The sequence below is a fragment of the Macaca mulatta genome, chromosome 8, assembly GCF_049350105.2.
Source record: "Macaca mulatta isolate MMU2019108-1 chromosome 8, T2T-MMU8v2.0, whole genome shotgun sequence".
NCBI classification, from domain to species: domain Eukaryota; kingdom Metazoa; phylum Chordata; class Mammalia; order Primates; family Cercopithecidae; genus Macaca; species Macaca mulatta.
This window is the reverse complement of record NC_133413.1, coordinates 104,348,978-104,361,771: the sequence shown is the minus strand read 5'-3', so window position 1 is coordinate 104,361,771 and position 12,794 is coordinate 104,348,978. Positions and strand designations below refer to the sequence as shown.

Here is a 12,794-nt window from a genome sequence, read left to right as displayed (position 1 = left end):
ATTAATCATTGATGAGGGAAGTCAGTAAGATGACAAAGCAGGTTCAGTAGAAATAAACAAACAAACAAAAAACACCAAAAACTCTGAAATAACAATGCTAAGTTAGATGTAAAAGTGACGAATGTTCTGCAAGGTTAGAAAACCATCTCTGCTGGTTCTCATCTGCATCTAATCAGTTCTTCTAAGTTAACATCTAACTCTCCAGTCTGAACTCTAATCAATAGTACCAAAAGAGTAGTTCATTTCCCAAGAGTGAGATGACCATTAGGGGAACTGGACAATGCTTTAGTATGACACTGGCAGGATATGAAGTCATCCTTTTGCATTATTTCCAAGTTTGGGGTAATTTTCCTGAACACTACCTTCCTTCCTCCTGCTGACTGGAATGTGGATACAGTGGCTGGAGCTGCAGTAGCCACGAGGATGGAAGCCACAAACCAGGATGGCAGGACAGAAAAGGAGAAGGAGACCGTGTCCCTGGTGACCATGGAGCCACCAAAACAGCTCTGCACCACCTAATTCTGGATTTGTTTTATAAAATAAAATTAAAGTTATCTCTTACATAAGCCACTGCTATTTTGGATTTCTCTTAGACATAGCCAAGTCTTATCATCTAATGGAGCAGGAGGGAGATAGAGAGAAAGAGAGAAAGAACTATGTAAATAATGCTGGAAATTCAATGGGCAATTGCCCTCAATGGGTTGTCTACAGGCAGACAGAGAGGACTTTTAGTGAAACCTACTGAAGAAGGTATGGATGATTTAGCAGTTTCCCAACCACAGACAAATAAGAGAAATGCATTGTTTATACTAGTGGGTATTTACTACAATCTTGTAAAAGAAACTGAAGAACTAACTAACGACTACAGAGAAACTGACAAAGTTGTCCACAAAAACTTAGGTGATGACACCAAATGGGAAATAAGAATATTCTCAGCCTAGACAACATGTTGAAACCCCATCTCTGCCAAAAAATCCAAAAAGTAGCTGAGCGTGGTGGTGCGTGCCTGTAGTCCCAGCTACTCGGGAGCCTGAGGCACGAGAATCACTTGAACCCACCAGGAGGCAGAGGTTGTAGTGAGCTGAGATGGTGCCTCTGCACTCCAGCCTGGGTAACAGAGTGAGACTCCATCTCAAAAAAAAAAAAAAAAAAAAAAAAAGGAATATTTATAAATTTGCTCAAGTGTTACAAAAAGCTAGCTTGATTTATTTTATCAATATAATCCCTCCTTGGAATTGTATGCTATATATTATAGTACACATTATATAGTATATATACCTTATACTTATAAATACTGTCTACTTGATATACTCACACCTGCATGTTACTTTACAGTATTGTATTCCCAAAGCTATGTTTGACCTACTGCTATGGGTGACTTAAGAAAACTTCTGAGTAATTCTAACTATATGTGACTCTTGCCTATGGGCTGACTAAAGAATCTAATCTCCGTCTTAAGATGTGATGCCACTCCAGAGAAGCTGAAAGGTGATCTCATCAGTAAGACTGGTAGAGAGATGAGCCTTAAAACTGCTGAGAAGGAGGGAGGTTGAAAGCAGGTCAATCTGTTGGCTGGGAAGGAGGAAAGTAAAGAAGTTCTCAGCTGATAGCCTCAATATTCTCAGTATGCGACAAGCCATCTGTTGAGAACAGGTGGGCAATGGGAGAGGAAGACTTTCAAGATGCTTGGGAATGTGATGTAGCTTTGGAATCACTGAATAGGGAATGGGTTTGGGAACTGACCAGAAACTTATAAGATGATAAGCAAAAGCACACGCCTAAGCATTGTACACGACTCAGCTCTAAATTGGCATCCTCTTCCTTTCCCCCTATTTCCAGTCCCTGCCAGGGAACCTGGGGGATAGGGAAGGGAAAAGATCAAGCTGTTTTCTATTAAGCCTCATCCACTACTCAAAGTAAATATGGTCCAATCAGTAAATCAGATAACATGTAGCAAGTTGTGCAATTTTGTTATATTTGTCTAGGAACTGAAGTTTTAGTCATGTGTTTCAAGCTTATTTTAGAATTAAACTCTGTTCCTTGTACAATGTGGACACTTAATAAATGTTGAATGATTGGCTAAACACAAGCAATTGAGACTTTTATAGCCGTCCAAGTTCTGCAGAAGCCATTGTTTAGAAGAAAATTTGTTGGGGGCCATTGTCTGCAGGCACTCAGAATGGTCCAGCGTTTGACATAGCGACATAGGCTTTCCTACAATACAGCTTCTAACAAAACTAGGCTGTCCTGAACCCCTGGTAATAGAATTGTTTACCTTTATGCCAAGAAGGTTGGGAAAGCACCAAATTCTGCATGTGGCATGTGCCCAGGCAGACTTCGAGGGATTCGTGCTGTAAGACCTAAAGTTCTTATGAGATTGTCCAAAACAAAGAAACATGTCAGCAGGGCCTATGGTGGTTTCATGTGTGCTAAATGTGTTCGTGACAGTATCAAGCGTGCTTTCCTTAACAAGGAGCAGAAAATCGTTGTGAAAGTATTGAAGGCACAAGCACAGAATCAGAAAGCTAAATAAATATGAAACTTTTTTGAGTAATAAAAATGAAAAAAAAGAAAATTTGTCAAGAAATGAGTCCTTCAAATGGCAACAAATTCACCTGCACCCACTTGTGAAGACCTCTAGGATCTGAGGTCCCTGTTGTTGCTGTTTCTTCTCTCTTCTGAGGTCATACCTTCCTCTTTCTTAAACAGTGCTTCCCTTTGAAGCGAAAAAGAACTGGGAAAGGAGTCCTGAGAGAAAAGGGCTGAGCATGAACATTACAACCTTACATAACAGACATTTTTATCTCACGATTTAAACCTAATACTGTTTTCCCTTTAGTGGCTATATTTACTTTTGAGAGCACAGTATTTAAAAATGGCGTGCTGTGCTGAATTGCTCTCCACTGTCCCGTCCGCCCTGGGACTTTGTGATATCATCGGAGTGGTTGGCTATGTTTGTGTTTGATGGCCATGATGCTAATGAAGCAGTGCAGTGTCTTTTGTGGATAGACAGTGGGAAGCGCTCTTCGTGTCCTTCTGGGTTTTAACACAACCAAATTTTTAAAATGCAGGAGGCAGAATCTGGCAGAGACCTTCTAGCATTGGCCACCTCTTCTCATGGGCTCAATGTCTTAGTATTTAAGTGAAGAGTGAGCTCAGTTAGCCATGAAAGGAAAGAAACCATTGCTTTCTGCAGAAGGCAAACTTCTCCAGCACCTAAAGAAACTTAGTTGAGCCAAGAGGGTGGCAGACTTCCTCTTTGAGACAGAGGCAACTGTGACCCTGAATGGAGAATAGACTGGGTTTGGAACAAAGTTAGCAGACTCAGAGAACTTGGTTTGAACTCCCTCCCAAAGTGACCAAATAGGAATTTTGTACCCAACTTGTGTGACAGTAAGCAGCTTTCATCTTCCTTACTTTCCTGGCCATTGTAAGAGAGCTGCTGATACAACAAAGAAAAGGATGGCAATTTTGCCTCTGGGCTACAAATGCAGAGGCAGATCATCTTTACTGTGTTCCTACTCCGTGCCAGATAGAAACCAAAATATAAAGAAAGGACGCCCCATGTTCAAAGTCAGTGACCTCAGCCAGGCGCGGTGGCTCACACCTGAAATCCCAGCACTTTGGGAGGCCGAGGCGGGTGGATCACCTGAGGTTAGGAGTTTGAGACCAGCCTAGCCAATATGGTGAAACCCCATCTCTACTAAAAATACAAAAATTATCTGGGCGTGGTCATGCACACCTGTAATACCAGCTACCCGGAAGCCTGAGGCAGGAGAATCACTGGAACCCGGGGAGTGGAGGTTGCAGTGAGCTGAGACAACACCACTACACTCCAGCCTAGGCGACAAAGCGGGACTCCGTCTCAAAAAAAGAAAAAGAATACAAAAATTAGCCGGGCGTGGTTGCGCGTGCCTGTAATCCTAGCTACTTGGGAAGCTGAGTCTCGAGAATTGCTTGAACCTGGGAGGCGGAGATTGCAGTGAGCCAGGATCACACTACTGCACTCCAGCCTGGGTGACTGAGATTCTGAGATTCCATCTCAAAAGAAACAAACAGAAAACCACAAATTCAGTGACCTCAGAACAAGCCCTGCAGCATCCACAACAAAGTCAGGAAGCAGTTGTCACCGGGCCTTCATGAGGGTCTGTGTGTTGCTGCCAGTAGACCAGGCTGGGGAGCTGGACATGGGAGGTGAGTGGCTGGCCTCTTTCTCAAAAAGGGATGCATTACCAATAAACGCGCTAGAGAAAACCATAATGCGCAATGATCAAACTCACATGCGGAGGAGGAACAGAGCGAGGGGGCATTGGCGAGGAAAATACAACCACTGTCCATAGAAAGAAGATAACTTGCTAGGAAAATAGCACACTTTCACAAGAATTCTTTTACAAACCCTAATTTTTAAACACACACACTACAAACAAACAGTAAGATAAAATCTGAAACCTCATAAATTTAATGTGACTGAAATACATCTGAACAAAAATCACTTGGGTGTTGTGCTCTTCCTCCATTACCTATACTGCCAACTGCAGAAACGTGGAAGAGAAGGGAGGGAAGGGGTGTGCATGTCAGATCAGATGCACTAGAGAGGGCATAGCCGAAGGAGAAGCAGAAGTGAGAGGGTGGGAGAGGGCAAGGCCCTGGCATTTACAAGGTGCTGCAGAAGTGTTTCCAGCAGAGGATTTTCTTTTTTTTTTTTTTTTTTTCTTTTTTTTGTTTTTTGAGACGAGTCTCACTCTGTCATCTGGGCTGGAATGCAATGGCACGATCTCGGCTTACTGCAACTTCCACCTTCTGGGTTCAAGCGATTTTCCTGCCTCAGCCTCCCAAGTAGCTGGGATTACAGGTGTGCACCACCATGCCTGGCTAATTTTTGTATTTTTAGTACAAACGGGGTTTCACCATGTTGGCGAGGCTGGTCTTGAACCCCCAACCTCAGGTGATCTGCCTACCTCGGCCTCCCAAAGTGCTGGGATTACAAGCGTGAGCCACCACACCCAGCCAAGGCAGAGGATTTAAATATTAACCGTGAATTATGACTGACAGCCTTTCAAATTTTTAGAGCTCTGAGTAAAACTGAAACGCCTGTTTGAGCAGTGCTTCTTCCAATATGAGCCATCCTGAGACTGGACCATGCAGGCTGTGACTCCACAGGTCCTGTACAAATGAGATAATGAGGCTCTTATTGCCCTTCTGTGAGCAGGTTAAATTGAGAAAAATGAAATCTTTCCCTTTGATTATTTCAAGTACTTTCTTTACCACCCCAGCCCAATCATGTGCCAACCTCTTCATAATCTACATATTACGGCAGCAGAATACATCCTACTTATTATCACCCATTTAAAATTAAGCATTTGTATGCAAAGCAATTTTCTAATAATACAGTAATAAGGAACATAAAGCTGTACCATAAGGGTTTAATTCAAAAAGAGTTTTAAAGTAGCAGTCAAAAGAGAGATACAGATCACATAGCAAATAAACCAGATGTGCATGTGTATCCCATATCTTAAAAATGCTGCAGTTAGGCCGGTTACAGTGGCTCATGCCTGTAATCCCAACACTTTGGGAGGCTGAGGTGAGTGGATCATTTGAGGTCAGGAGTTTGAGACCAGCCTGGCCAACATGGTGAAACCCTGTGTAAAAGGGTTATTTTGTAAAAATATAAAAATTAGCTGGGTGTGGTGGTTCACGCCTGTAACACCAGCACTTTGGGAGGCCGAGGCGGGCAATGACAAGGTCAGGAGATCGAGACCATCCTGGCTAACACAGTGAAACCCTGTCTCTACTAGAAATACAAAACATTAGCTGGGCATGGTGGCACATGCCTTTATTTTTTTTTTTTTTTTTTTTTGAGACGGAGTCTCGCTTTGTCGCCCAGGCTGGAGTGCAGTGGCCGGATCTCAGCTCACTGCAAGCTCCGCCTCCCGGGTTTACGCCATTCTCCTGCCTCAGCCTCCCGAGTAGCTGGGACTACAGGCGCCCGCCACCTCGCCCGGCTAGTTTTTTGTATTTTTAGTAGAGACGGGGTTTCACCATATTAGCCAGGATGGTCTCGATCTCCTGACCTCGTGATCCGCCCGTCTCGGCCTCCCAAAGTGCTGGGATTACAGGCTTGAGCCACCGCGCCCGGCCGGCACATGCCTTTAGTCCTATATATTCAGGAGGCTGAGACAGGAGAATTGCTTGAACCCGGGAGGCAGAGGTTGCAGTGAGCCAAGATCATGCCACTGCACTCTAGCCTGGGCGACAGAGTGAGACTGTTCCAAAAAAAAAAACTAGCCAGGTGTGGTGGTGGGCACCTTTAGTCCCAGCAACTCAAGAGGCTAAGGCAGGAAAATCATTTGAACTCAGGAGGTGGAGGTTGCAGCCGAGATGGCACCACTGCACTCCAGCCTGGGTGACAGAGTGAGACTCTGTCTCAAAAAAAAAAAAAAAAATGTTGGTGGGGGGTGCTGGCAAGATGAGCAAATAAGAACAGTTCCAGTCTGCTACTCCCAGTGAGACCAATGCAGAAGGTGAGTGATTTCTGCATTTCCAACTGAGGTACCCGGCTCATCCCACTGGGACTGGTTAGACAGTGGGTGCAGCCCACGGAGGGCAAGCAGAAGCAGGGTGGGGCATTGCCTCACCCGGGAAGTGCAAGGGGTTGGGGAACTCCCTCCCCTAGCCAAGGGAAGCCTTGAGGGACTGTGCCATGAGGGACGGTGCTATCTGGCCCAGATACTATGCTTTTCCCATGGTTTTCACAACCCGCAGACCAGGAGATTCCCTCAGGTGCTTACACCACCAGGGCCCTGGGTTTTAAGCACAAACCTGGGGGGCCATTTGGGCAGACACTGAGCTAGCTGCAAGAGGTTTTTTTTGTACCCCAGTGGCGCTTGAAACCCAAGAGAGACAGAACCATTCACTCTCCTGGAAAGGGGGCTGAAGCCAGGGAACCAGGTGGTCTTGATCAGTGGATCCCAACCCCATGCAGCCCAACAAGCTAAGATCCACTGGCTTGAAATTCTAGCTGCCAGCACCGCAGTCTGAAGTCCACCTGGGAAGCTGGAGCTTTGTTGGGGAGGGGCATCTGCCATTACTGAGGCTTCAGGAGGCAGTTTTCCCCTCACTGTGTAAACAAAGCTGCTGGGAAGTTCGAACTGGAACCCACCACAGTGCATCAAAGCTGCTGCAGCCAGACTGCCTCTCTACATTCCTCCCCTCTAGACCAGACATCTCTGAGACAGGCAGCAGCCCCAGTCAGGGGCCTATAGATAAAAATCCCATATCCTTGGAACAGAGCACCTGGGGGAAGGGGTGACTGTGGGCACAGCTTCAGCAAACTTAAATGTTCCTGTCTGCCAGCTCTGAAGAAAGCAGCGGATCTCCTAGCACGGCGCTTGAGCTCTGCTAAGGGACAGACTGCGTCCTCAAGTGGGTCCCTGACCCCTGCACCTCCTGACTGGGAGACATCTCCCAGCAGAGGTTGACAGATGCCTCATAGAGGAGAAATCTGGCTAGCATCTGGTGGGTGCCCCTCTAGGACAAAGCTTCCAGAGGAAGGAGCAGGTAGCAATCTTTGCTGTTCTGCAGCCTCTGCTGGTGATACCCAGGCAAACAGGGTCTGGAGTGGACCTCCAGCAGACCTGCAGAAGACAGGCCTGACTGTTAAAAGAAAAACTAACAAACAGAAAGCAATAACATCAACATCAACAAAAAAGACACCAACGCACAAACCCCATCCGAAGGTCATCAGCATCAAAGATCAAAGGTAGATAAATCCATGAAGACAGGCCAGGCGCGGTGGCTCACGCCTGTAATCCCAACAGTTTGGGAGGCCAAGGCAGGTGGATCACCTGAGGTCAGGAGTTCAAGACCAGCCTCACCAACAACCAACATGGAGAAACCCCATCTCTACTAAAAATACAACAAAATTAGATGGGTGTGGTGGTGGGCACGTGTAATGCCAGCTACTCGGGAGGCTGAGGCAGGAGAATCACTTGAATCTGGGAGGCAGAGGTTGTAGCAAGCCGAGATCACGTCATTGCACTCCAGCCTGGGCAACAAGAGCAAAATTCCATCTCAAAAAAAAAAAAATCCACAAACATGAGGAAAAACCAGCACAAAAATGCTGAAAATTCCAAAAATCAGAATACCTCTTCTCCAAAGGATCACAACTCCTCGCCAGCAAAGGAACAAAACTGGATGGAGAATGAGTTTGACAAACTGACAGAAATAAGCTTCAGAAAGTGGGTAACAACAAACTTCTCCAAGCTAAAGGAGCATATTCTACCCCAATGCAAGGAAGCTAAGAATCTTGATAGAAGGTTACAGGAACTGCTAACTAGAATAACCAGTTTAGAGAAAAACATAAATAACCTGAAGGAGCTGAAAAACACAATGCAAGAACTTTGTGAAGCATATACAAATATCAATAGCCGAATCAATCAAGTGGAAGAAAAGATAACAGAGCTTGAAATCAACTTGATGAAATAAAGCATGAAGACAACATTAGAGAAAAAAGAATGAAAAGGAATGAACTTCTCCAAGAAATATGGGACTATGTGAAAAGCCCAAACCTACGTTTGATTGGTGTACCTGAAAGTGGCAGGGAGAATGGAACCAAGTTGGAAAACACACTTCAGGATATTATCCAGGAGAACTTCCCCAACCTAGCAAGACAGGCCAACATTCAAATTCAGGAAATACAGAGAACACCACTAAGATATTCCTCAATAAGGTCAACCCCAAGACACATAATCATCAGATTCACCAAGGTTGAAATGAAGGAAAAAAATGTTAAGAGCAGCCAGAGAGAAAGTTCAGGTTACCCACAAAGGGAAGCTCATCAGACTAACAGCAGATCTCTCCGCAGAAACCCCACAAGCCAGAAGACAGTGGGGGCCAATATTCAACATTCTTAAAGAAAAGAATTTTCAACCCAGAATTTTACATCCGGTCAAACTAAGCTTCATAAGTGAAGGATAAATAAAATCCTTTACAGACAAGCAAATGCTGAGGGATTTTGTCATCATCAAGCCTGCCTTACAAGAGCTCCTGAAGGAAGTACCAAATACAGAAAGGAAAAACTCGTAGCAGCCACTGTCAAAACATACCAAAATGTAAAGACCATCGACACTATGAAGAAACTGCATCAACTAAAATGCAAAGTAACCAGCTAGCATCATAATGACAGAATCAAATTCACACATAACAATATTAACCTTAAATGTAAATAGGCTAAATGCCCCAATTAAAGGACACAGACTGGCAAATTGGATTAAGAGTAAACACCCATCAGTGTGCTTTACTCAGGAGACCCACCTCACGTGCAAAGACACGCATAGGCTCAAAATAAAGGTATGGAGGAAGATTTACCAAGTAAATGGAAAGCGAAAAAAAAAAAAAAAGCAGGGGTTGCAATCCTCTTCTCTGATAAAACAGAATTAAACCAACAAAGATGAAAAGAGACAAAGAAGGCCATTACATAAGGGTAAAGGGATCGATGCAACAAGAAGAACTAACTATCCTAAATATACATGCACCCAATACAGGAGCACCCAGATTTGTAAAGCAAGTTCTTACAGACCTACAAAGAGACTTAGACTCCCACACAATAATAGTGGGAGACTTTAACACCCCACTGTCAATAGTAAACAGATCAACGAGACAGAAAATTAACACAGATATTCAGGACTTCAACTCAGCTCTGGACCAAGCAGACCTAACAGACATCTACAGAACTCGCCACCCCAAATCAACAGAATATACATTCTTCTCAGCACCACATTGCACTTATTCTAAAACTGACCACATAATTGGAAGTAAAACACTCCTCAGCAAATGGAAAAGAACGGAAATCTTAACAGTCTCTCTGACCACAGTGCAATCAAATTAGAACTCAGAATTAGGAAATTCACTCAAAACTGCACAACTACATGGAAACTGAACAACCCGCTCCTAAATAACTACTGGGTAAATAATGAAATGAAGGCAGGAATAAAGAAGTTCTTTGAAACCAGTGAGAACAAAGAGACAATGTACCAGAATCTCTGGAACACAGCTAAAACAGTGTTAAGAGGGAAATTTATAGCACTAAATGCCCACATGAGAAAGCGGGAAAGATCTAAAATTGACACCCTAACATCACAATTAAAAGAACTAGAGAAGCAAGAGCAAATAAATTCAAAAGCTAGCAGAAGACAAGACACAACTAAGATCAGAGCAGAACTGAAGGAGATAGAGACATGAAAAGCCCTTGAAAAAAAATCCGTGAATCCAGGAGCTGGTTTTTTGAAAAGATTAACAAAATAGACCACTAGCCAGACTAATGAAGAAGAAAAGAAAGAAGAATCAAATAGACACAATAAAAAATAATAAAGGGGATATCACCACTGATCCCACAGAAATACAAACTACCATCAGAGAATACTATAAACACCTCTATGCAAATAAACTAGAAAATCTAGAAGAATGGATAAATTCCTGGCCACATACACCCTCCCAAGACTAAACCAGGAAGAAGTCAAATTCGTGAATAGACCAATAAAATGTTCTGAAATCGAGGTAGTATTTAATAGCCTACCAACCAAAAAAAGCCCAGGATCAGACAGATTTACAGCCGAAATTTACAGATTTATACCAGAGGTACAAATAGGAGCTGGTACCATTCCTTCTGAAACTATTCCAAACAATAGAAAAAGAGGGACTCCTCCCTAACTCATTTTACGAGGCCAGCATCATCCTGATACCGAAACCTGCCAGAGACACAACAAAAGAAGAAATTTTCAGGCCAAAATCCCTGATGAACATTGATGCAAAAATTCTCAATAAAATACTGGCAAACTGAATCCAATAGCACATCAAAAAGTTTATCCACTACGATCAAGTCAGCTTCATCCCTGGGATGCAAGGCTCGCTCAACATATGCAAATCAGTATGTGTAATCCATCACATAAACAGAACCAATGACAAAAACCTCATGATTATCTCAATAGATGTAGAAAAGGCCTTCAACAAAATTCAACATCCTTTCATGCTAAAAACACTCTATAAACTAGGTATTGATGGAATGTATCTCAAAATAATAAGAGCTATTTGTGACAAACTCACAACCAATATCACACTGAATGGGCAAAAGCTGGAAGCATTCCCTTTGAAAACCGGCATAAGACAATGATGCCCTCTCTCACCACTCCAGTTCAAAATAGTGTTGGAAGTTCTGTCCAGGGCAATCAGGCAATAGAAATAAATAAAGGGTATTCAAATAGGAAGACAGGAAGTCAAATTGTCTGTGTTTGTAGATGACATGATTGTATAGTTAGAAAACCCCATCGTCTTAACCCCAAATCTCCTTAAGCTGATAAGCAATTTCAGTAAAGTCTCAGGACACAAAATCAATGTGCAAAAATCACAAACATTCCTATACACCAACAATAGACAAACACAGAGCCAAATCCTGAGTGAACTCCCATTCACAATTGCTATAAAGAGAATAAATTACCTAGGAATACAACTTATAAGGGACCTGAAGGACCTCTTCAAGGAGAATTACAAACCACTGCTCAAGGAAATAAGAGAGGACACAAATAAATGGGGATAGAAAGAATCAATATTGTGAAAATGGCCATACTGCCCAAAGTAATTTTTTTTTTTTTGAGATGGAGTTTTGCTCTTGTTACCCAGGCTGGAGTGCAATGGCGCAATCTCGGCTCACTGCAACCTCTGCCTCCTAGGTTCAAGCAATTCTCCTGCCTCAGCCTCCTGAGTAGTTGGGATTACAGGTATGCACCACCACACCTGACTAATTTTGTATTTTTAATAGAGACAGGGTTTCTCCCTGTTGGTCAGTCTGGTCTCGAACTTCGGATCTCAGGTGATCTGCCCACCTTGGCTTCCCAAAGTGCTGGGATTACAGGCATAAGCCACGGTGCCTGGCCCTGTCCAAAGTAATTTGTAGATGCATTGCTATTTTCATCAAGCTGCCATTGACTTTCTTCACAGAATTAGAAAAAAATACTGTAAATTTCATATGAAACCAAAAAAGAGCCCACATTGCCAAGACAATCCTAAGCCAAAAAACCAAAGCTGGAGGCATCACGCTACCTGACTTCAAACTATAATACAAGGCTATAGTAACCAAAACAGCATGGTACTGGTACCAAAACAGATATATAGACCAATGGAATAGAACAGAGGCCTCAGAAATAACACCACACATCTACAACCATCTAATCTTTGACAAACCTGACAAAAACAAGAAAGGGGGAAGGATCCCCCATTTAATAAATGGTGTTGGGAAAATTGGCCAACCATATGCAGAAAACTGAAGCTGGACCCCTTCGTTACACCTTATACAAAAATTATCTCCAGATGGATTAAAGATTTAAACATAAGACTTAAAACCATAAAAACCCTAGAAGAAAACCTGGGCAATACCATTCAGGACATAGGCATGGGCAAAGACTTTATGACTAAAACACCAAAGCAATTGCAGCAAAACCCAAAATTGACAAGTGGGATCAAATTAAACTAAAGAGCTTCTGCACAGCAAAGAAACTATCATCAGAGTAAACAGTCAACCTACAGAATGGGAGAAAATTTTTGCCATCTACCCATCTGACAAAGGGCTAATATCCAGAATCTACAAGGAACTTAAACAAATTTACCAGAAAAAAAAAAAAATTCCATCAAAAAGTGGGTGAAAGATCTGAACAGACACGTCTCAAAAGAAGACACTCATGGCCAGGCGTAGTGGCTCAAGCCTGTAATCTCAGCACTTTGGGAGGCCGAGACAGGCGGATCAT

The 12,794-nt window shown here is 43.2% G+C and overlaps 1 pseudogene; it reads left to right on the top strand.

Annotated features, from left to right (window-relative positions):
• The first annotated feature begins 2,179 nt into the window (after nt 1-2,179).
• Nucleotides 2,180-2,787, top strand: LOC106999841 (large ribosomal subunit protein eL34 pseudogene; annotated as a pseudogene).
• The last annotated feature ends 10,007 nt before the right edge of the window (nt 2,788-12,794 follow it).